We start from the raw sequence: 8919 nt of genomic DNA, 5'->3' as shown, positions 1-8919 counted from the left end.
ACATGAGTTACATGCTATCCAAGAGGCTGTTCATTTAGTGTTGTGGTGGTTACATACACCACCAATATACTGCAAGTTACATATGCACCACCCAATAGCTATAAGTTACATGTGGTTACATGCACCCGAACAGCTACAAGTTACATGAGTTACTTGCACTCGATGGCTACGATTAAAAGCCTCCATCACATCAATGGTTAGATAACCGTTGCACATCAATGGCTAGATGACCGTTGGATCCTTCTACGAGCTGGACTCACACAAGGATAACAAGCCACGAGCCCGACAGGCACGTGCTCGGATGAGGGGCACCTCATGCACTGATGCGAGCGTGTGAAGTGCGCCATCAAGTGCCCTTGCACCCATGCCCACACCCATGCACGTACACATCGCATGTTTTGCGTACTCCGCACGTGCACCTTCACGTGCTCCTTTATATTTAGAGTACATTGCATGGGAATGCGTGCTCTTAAATACAGCTCAACAAACCCTCTCCTCTTCAATGTGGGACTCAAACCCACTTCTTTCTCTCTCTACAAAAGCAATTTAATAAAGAGTAATAAAACCAAAATGTTGTTTTGAAATACACTCAAGTATTTTTCAAACCAAAAATACTAACACAAACATCATCCACATGACTATATAGGAAAACTATCAAATAGATTCTCATGAATGGGCAATTTCTCTCCTTAAAAAAAGAAAACCATATCAGAATGTCTTGATACTATGTTATTGCTGTCCAATAGGGACGTGTTTGGTGTATTTAAGGGTAGCAACAAGCAGGGCCCGGGCTAGACTGACCCTATTAAGACCAGCCAGGCTGAACTAGGTCGGCACTAGCCAATGCCCAAGCACATCCCTCAGGAGCCCTATTTTGTTATGGCCGGGCTGCCCAGCCCATTGCCGGCCCTAGTTGTGCTCTGCCATTATTACATTACATATTTAACATATAGAAGCACAAAAAGAAAATTCAATACACACTTGTGAAAACATGAGCATACTCAATCTTTTTTTCATTTCTCATAGTAGTTGATGTCCTTGAATTAAGTGGGTCATCTAAAGATAGAATATGAGTTCTACGCATACAACGGCACTTGTGTCCGTGTTCTGCAAGGGTAAATATCAAATACTTTGATACTTCACTCCTTACTCCATCCATATGATAGTATTTTCATTTGTTGTACTGGTCGTTAAGATAAAATCTCATAATCAAGTTCAAGGTATTGTATCATTCATGCTTTAAAAATGGTTTCTATAATTTATTCATCACAACATAGAACAAGTTTGGGTAAATGAGTTTCAAGAATTGTATAATTATTGCCTTCTATAATTCATTTATCAAAACATAGAACAAGTTTTTGTAATTCATTTATCAAAACATAGAACAAGTTTTTGTAGATGAGTTTTAAGAATTGGATAAGTTGGAATTCGATAAGAATGGATTAGTGCACTAAGACCCAACACCCATTATTCATGTTTATCCAAATATGTTAGGTGATGAGCTTCTGCTTACTTTGTAACTGTCTATATTTTCAGCAGCTTTTCTCCCGCGCCGCCGATGGGTGATTAATGCTAGATATGAGTACCTAAATAGTATACTCATGCAAGTTCTGAAAGTTCGGTTTTCACAGGTCCCAACTTTGATAAAAAAAAACAAAGACCTCTTCTAGTGACAAATAGCACGACACATACGTTCTAAGAGATGGAAAGAAAGGGTGAGCATAAGGGTGGGAAAGAGAAAATGCAGGAACACAAATGATGCACATAATCATGGAGATAACACACAAGAACAGCGAAAGACAGTGAGTGATCATTTAATCATAAGAAGAGCAAGAATGAGAGATCTTATTCATATGGAATATGGTGGGTTAAGCATGCTAGAATCAATTTATATTACAACATTTAAATGCATGCAGAATGTCTGCAGGGTGATACTTCTCCAGTTTTTCTTTTTCTCTGTTTTCAAAAAGGAATCTCTGTAATTATTTTTTCATCGATACACTAGATCCATATCGCCAAATTGTAACCCCTCTGAAGTGTAGCATAACATAAAAACCTATCCAGTGTACGTAAACTTGCCAAGAAAAAAAGGAACATGAGAGGCCAGACATGTCCTACTTGTAGAAATTCAAAAGGAGAAGAAAAAAAAAAACAAAAATCCACAAGAAAACCCAAACTCACAAATATTATGTCTAACCATCTCACACACCTTACACATATATGACAAACTTTATTGGTAGCTATGCCCAAATTCCATTATTGCTGGGGACAAATAATAAAGCAAAGGCTTTCTTGTACCTGAGCATGCTTTTCTTCAAAACCTAGTTCACTGCAAACTTGCTCACATGAGAAAATACGTTTTAAAACACACATATGATCCATGGATAAGGATAGGGAACTTATATGTTTGCACAAACACAAGCCAGTATTAAGCTCTGTGGTTTAGCTTTGTTGTTTTAGGAATGTGGCCCTGGGTAATGGTTCCCTCTTCGGAATTCGTCGATTGTAATTTGGTGATGATTATCGATGGTCGAACCACGCAAGTGATTGTATGGGTCATTTTCCTCTGTGTTTCCATTGTCTTTGCCCTCATCCTGGACAGTTCCACTAATATTGTTAGGTTGGTTACTTTCATTGCTATTTTCTTGATCATTTGGAGGATTGAAAGCTGGTTTTTCTTGTACGCTGCTTTCCTTTCCAAGAGAATTGCTATCTAGTACTTGTCTTCCTCTTGCATCAGTCAGAGGATAGTAGGTCTTCTGTTGTTTGTAATTCTTCTCTAGGGGCTTTTCTTCCAGCCATTTTCGATTGCCATTAGTCGTTGAAAGTAGTGAGCATAACAGAAAGGTCTGGAGGCATATCCACAAAATCTTCATTGTTCTACTTGACCTTAACTGTGTATGTAGTAAAGAACAACAGGTTTAACCAAATTAGTTCCTGAAAAACCATAGATAAACTATGAAAAAGTTTAAATTCACATAAATTAATAAGATTCAAACAACATACCCAAGAGATTGCTCCTTGAGAACTTGTTGAGAGCTTCTATAAGGAACATTGAGTGAATATCACACCAATTTATAGGAAAATTATCTTACACTATTGTATGCTATCATTAAAATGCTGCAATGGCAGAGAAAATTGGGGATCATGCCATGCCCACTATCCCGCTTAACGACGGGTGGCGAAATTAATGTACCTAATGGTTGATGATTTTAGACCTATAATGATGATTAAGAAGAGACTTTAAAGAGAATGCATTTCTTTTAGAATGAAAGGGTCAATGGCCACTATTGTTATAAAAGTGGAAGGGATCAGATGTGAGGCGCCTCAGTTTCACCCATTTTTTTAACATTTATTTATCTCTTCCACAAAAAGGTAATTGTGTGAAATTATCTTATTGATGCAAATGGCATCTAAGAATTCGTTGGACTTTCTCTTCGTTTTTTTTTTTTTTCAAATTTGAGGAATGAATGTGTTGGACTTTTTTTAATTGTTATAGTTATCCTTTTGTAATTTGTTATTAGGAGGTTAATATAACTTTAAGTCTTGGATAACGTAGGAAGGCGCAAATTTATCATGCAGTCAATGAGTCAAAATAGAGTAATGTCGTTTTGAGTTCCCATGACACAAATAATCAAATATTGTGGAGTTCCCATGCATGGGAATTGGGCTGCATGAATGGGGGACTCGAAACATGAGCACTGGCTTCTTGAAAGGTTAATGCATGTGGAACTAGTGCTTCAGAAATTGCAAGCTGGTGTAGTATAGAAATTTCTCTCTACTTAAAGGGCAATTGATTCTTTTTTTTCCAGTGTTTGAGCTTGTCCTTATTGTGCATATCATTAAATAGTTCATCCATTGATTGAGAATAGCCTTGACCCCATTTACAGTAATAGTTTCCCATTACATGAAATGTTGAACTGTATATAATTTCCTTTTGGGAAAAGTTTATATAGAGCCGAGGCTCTAAGCAATTAAATTGGAACCTACCATATAAATTTCACTAGAACAAGTTGTTTTGATGCCTAAATGTCTTCAAATTGATCATTTTGACATCAAGATGTATGGACATGAGAAAAAATTGGATTTCAAGTTTTGAAAATAGTATATTTGGTAAGGCATTTTTGGACGGTCAATTTTCAAGATTTTAAAGTTTTCATAGACCTGTCGATCTAAACTATTGTTTAAACTTTAAACATTATAAATAAAGATGAAAACATGTTTCAAGACTATAAGAAAGATTTCCAGTATTGAAACTACCTTTCTCGACACTATTTGATGGTAGGCTCTAATTTGATTGTTTAGAGCCTAGGCTCTATACAAACCACACCCTTTTTTTTTTTTACTCTGTAGTGTGATTAATAAAGTGAATTTTCTTTTCTCCTACTTGGTGTAACAGTGATTTTCCCATCAAGGTGTTGGTGCAGTCCTACTTGGAGAAGTGTGGTAAGGCTAGAAGAACCCTTAGTTCTTTTTCTTCCTTCATGGTGATTGTGGAAGTTCATTCTTGATTGATGGACTACCGCATTCATCAAGTATTGTTGTACTCGGATTTCAGATCTCTCCTTTCTAGGAGCCAGGTCTGCACCACTTTTCTTCTGTTTTTTCAAGTTTTTACAGATTTTATAAGCACTATTGACATATGGTGCCAAAAGTAAATGGCACATGTGTTGCACAATGCTCTTGATGAATAATTATTTCATTCATTCAATCTTAGTGTTGTGGCGGTTTAATTTTCTTCTCCAACATTTTCTAATTTATTAATGTGTTTTTCTTTTTCAAAGGAGCCAAATCAATGTTTTCATATTTGATTTCGATCCTTTTTCGTTTTGGTAAAAGAACATTGGTGCCTTGGCCAATTCAGGGAAGGCTTCATAATTTTTTAACAAATTAATATAAATAAAGTATTTATATATAATAATAAAAAAATTTAAATAAAAAATAAAAAATGAAAACAATTAAAAAAGACAATTCTATGCTTTAGCTGAAGAGGCCGAATCAAACCTAAAGTGGCCTGAAGCAGGCCGAAGTGGATGGATCACAGCTTCACTTCATTTCGATCCAAGCTGAAAGCGAAACGTATATGATAACATTGAGCCGAATACTGTGATAGAAATCATTTTTGTCCATAGTTCCTATTTTGACATGTAAAATCAGCATGAAAAATCCCTTTCTATATATTAATTAATTTTTTAAATCCTATTTCTTCTTAATAATATATTTTTTGAATAAATATTAGATAAACGAAAAATATTTTAAGGAGATTTTTTTTTTTTGGCAACTTCATCATTGGATTTTTCTCAGAAATGAAAGTGATTTCAAAACAAAAGCATTCTGGTTAGAGTGTTATGAGAAGCCAAAAGAGAAGGAGATAATTTAGGTATTTTGAGGGAAAAAATTAGAATTGAGAGAAATTAAAGGTAACATTTTTATTTGTACTTCCTTATGTGTAGATGGATGACTTACAAAAGTTGAAAAGTACATTAAATGCCGTGAACTCCCATTCCCTGCTTGGATGGTGCATTCATTATCAAATATGGTTGTTCCCTCGTCCATATATTCATGAGTAAAAATGTTAGGTTCAGTCTCTTATTCAGGGTAGCTCCTAGGGCCAACTAATTACCAAAACGCCCCAAAAATTCTGAACCACTTTTGGGACTCTCCAGACTAAGACTCATCTTAGTTCCAATTGCTTGTGAGAATATTTTAATTGAGTAGTTGAAGTTCAATTTTATGGAAATAAGATTTTATTGGGAAAGATTGGGGTGGCCATGCAGTTTCAATGGACATATCTTAGTGTTGCTAATAATCTCATTAATGATAAACTGCTATGAAATTTTCCTTGTGTTTGTCTAGTCCCCTTTCTTTCTAATTTTCATTACCCTAGAAAACGACCAATGAGTTTGTCAGTTAAAGCTAGGTTCCACTAGTAAGGAAATGACATTAAATGTTGGAAATGTATACAAAAATACCGTTTACTTTTAATTTATTGTCCATCCGATTACAAATTTAGTGGATATGAATGTGTTATTGACTAGACTCAAAGTTAAAAAAATAAATTTCTCCAACTTTGTCACACACTTTAATTCATGCAATTTGACATATGATGGTAGTAGAAACTGTGACCTACTTGTAACAAAGATAAATGATATTATATATACAGTCCCTAAAATGTTACATGGACACTAGTATGGACAATTTGTATATTTGATATTTTAATTTTTGACATAGGCAGGTGACTATACAAACAGAACACTCGTAAGTGTAAAATGACATACTAGGACTCATAAAGCCGACCCGAAATAGTTGGAAAAAAGTTCTAGTGATGATGAAAAAGGTGGGTGACTTCTCATGGCAAGAAAGCAAGGCAACAATGCCGACAATGACAAGTAACCAACCTGGTGAGAAACAAAGGAAAACAAATCTAGTGAAATCAACCAAGGCTAGATACATCTTATCTTCCTACATTGGATCATGTTTTTTCGTGTTTAGGCAAGTGTATATAATCTACCAGGTTAATATGGATGGTGTATATTGTAATCAGTGCATATGGGAAAGGTCGGTACAATATCATGTATTTCATGTTATGTTTGGGTGTAGCTTATGTGTCTATGATTTATTTATGTTCTTGTCATATGTTATTTGTCTATATAAGAAAAGCTAGTATAAACATATAAATTAATAGACATTGAGATTTCATTCATATAATCCCGAGACTCTTGACATGGTTTTAGAGCTAGATTCATCTTCGACATGTCCATTCATGAACGATCGAGTCTTTTAATCTGTTATTACTCAATCTTGTCCCAATCTAACTTCTGCTTCTGCTATGATTCTCGGAATCCTTAATCACTGGTCTTCATTACATCTGCGATCTTCCATTCTCTCTGAACTCTAAGGTTGCCACCTAATCTTTGAGAGGTTGACTAAAAGGAAAGTCGCCTGGTTTTAGAGATGGTGGATTACATAAGGTCAATATTAGGATTAAAGTCCTCTGAATCAGCTTGTTTATCGGTCGATCTGGTGCACTTTTTATTTGATCTACTCATCCTTTTCTCTATTGTTTTTTCTATTTAGGTGTCTCGTCTTTGGATCTCGATCCTAGGGTTTAGATCCATTTGAAATCTGACTCTATTAGCTACCCCAAAAAAAGAAATTTTTGAGCTCACTGGAAAACTATCTAAGCCTGTATGATAATGCTCCGAGCTCACTAGAAAAAACCCCTGAACTTGTTGGGAAACCTCCTAACCTAAAATATCTGAAACCTGATCTGAAATCCTCTGTCTTTGAAATCCGCCTATGAAAAATAGGCATTTTGTCCCTATCAAATATGGTCATTCTATCGCTTTGAAAAATAACTCCTATGCACCTATGAAAAATTATTGTTTTCCATCTGAAATCAACTAGCCTCTACGAAACAACGTTTAAGAAACTGCCTCTATAGACCACTAAAAAATCATTGAAACTTTCTCTGAAATCCACACGAATCTCTCATCTGCACATCCTCCGCCAGATCTGAAGCGCCTCATCTAGATTTGAAGCTCTCTTGGTTGCTCCATCTTCTTTCTCGAGTCGATCTTTCTCATGGTTTTGTAGTCATTTATCTCGGCTTTGTTGTTCCCTCTATCTTTTGGATCTCTTTCTCTCTCCTATTTTTACTTTTTCTTTTTAGCCTGAGCCCTGGTTCTCTAGCGCTTTCTAGCCTCATCTTTCCAGCTTGTGGTCTAGGCTTTGAGAGAAGCTCTGCCATCTGCATATCTCCTATTTTTCTCTCAGTTGATAGTATCTCTCTCTTCGTTTCTTTTGTTAAAGCTAAGCACCTTCCACTACCTTAGAAAAGGAGAGCCCTTTGGAATCATTCGTTCTACCCGTTCTTAAAGTTTTACGACTTGTGGTGCTATCATTAAAAGAAAGGGGGAAGTGTCTAAGTGGTTTTTCTTTTAGGGGCTGTTTGGGTACGTGGAAATCTATTACGTGAGAATTGATTACAAGGAAATATAACATTTACACCGTTTGGGTACACTTTAAGAGGAACGAAATAGAAAGACATTATCTGAGATTTCCCCAAAAATCACGAAATCCATTATGCGTATGGTGAGGGGTGAAAAATCTATTACGAGGTTGACAGGTAATCTTTAAAAATCTTTCGTGTGTGTCTCCCCTATCCCTGCTAAAAAAAACATTTCCCTCTCTCAAGTATATTATATAATTACTAAAGTAAATAGAAAGGGAAAGTAGGAGAGATGAAAAGAGAAATCTAAATTGATTTGAACATGTGTACCTCTCTCAAGTATATTGTATAATTATTAAAGTAAATAGAAAGTGAAACTAGGGGATATAAAAAGAGGAATCTAAATTGATTTGAACAGGTGTACGAGGTCAGTTTTCTACTGCAATCATAATAAAAAAAATTTACATCCCTCTATCCCCAATTTGGGTTGTAACCCTCTGACTCTCATATAAAAATAAAAAATTTTAATAATTGGAAAGCGAACATAAAAGGAAATCTAAATTGATTTGAACAGAAATCCAATTTGATTTGAACAGTTGTAGAACTTGATGAGAGACCATTTTCTACTTCATCCCTCTATCCCCAATTTGGGTTGTAGCCCGCCATAAGCTCTCGTATAAAAATAAAAATAATAAAAATAATAATTGGTAATCAATAACAAATTACACAACACAATCATAATAAAAAATTTCACACAACATAATCCTCCTAAGAGATTAGTAAAAGCTTAATTGAAATAAGATACCTCTTTAGTTTCCTCTAATATTTCAAAATTTTCTACTGCAATTACCAAACCTTCTAGTTTACTAATCAAACTTCTTCCCAGTTTTTAACTTGTACCATAAAGATTTTGATTTTGGAATCATAAATTTATTGGTTATTTGAAATTATATATAGAGAAACATTTG

Source organism: Amborella trichopoda, chromosome 7 (assembly GCF_054954075.1).
Source record: "Amborella trichopoda isolate Santa Cruz 75 chromosome 7, AtrichopodaSantaCruz75HAP2 v2.0, whole genome shotgun sequence".
Taxonomy (NCBI): Eukaryota; Viridiplantae; Streptophyta; class Magnoliopsida; order Amborellales; family Amborellaceae; genus Amborella; species Amborella trichopoda.
This window is presented reverse-complemented; position numbering follows the sequence as displayed.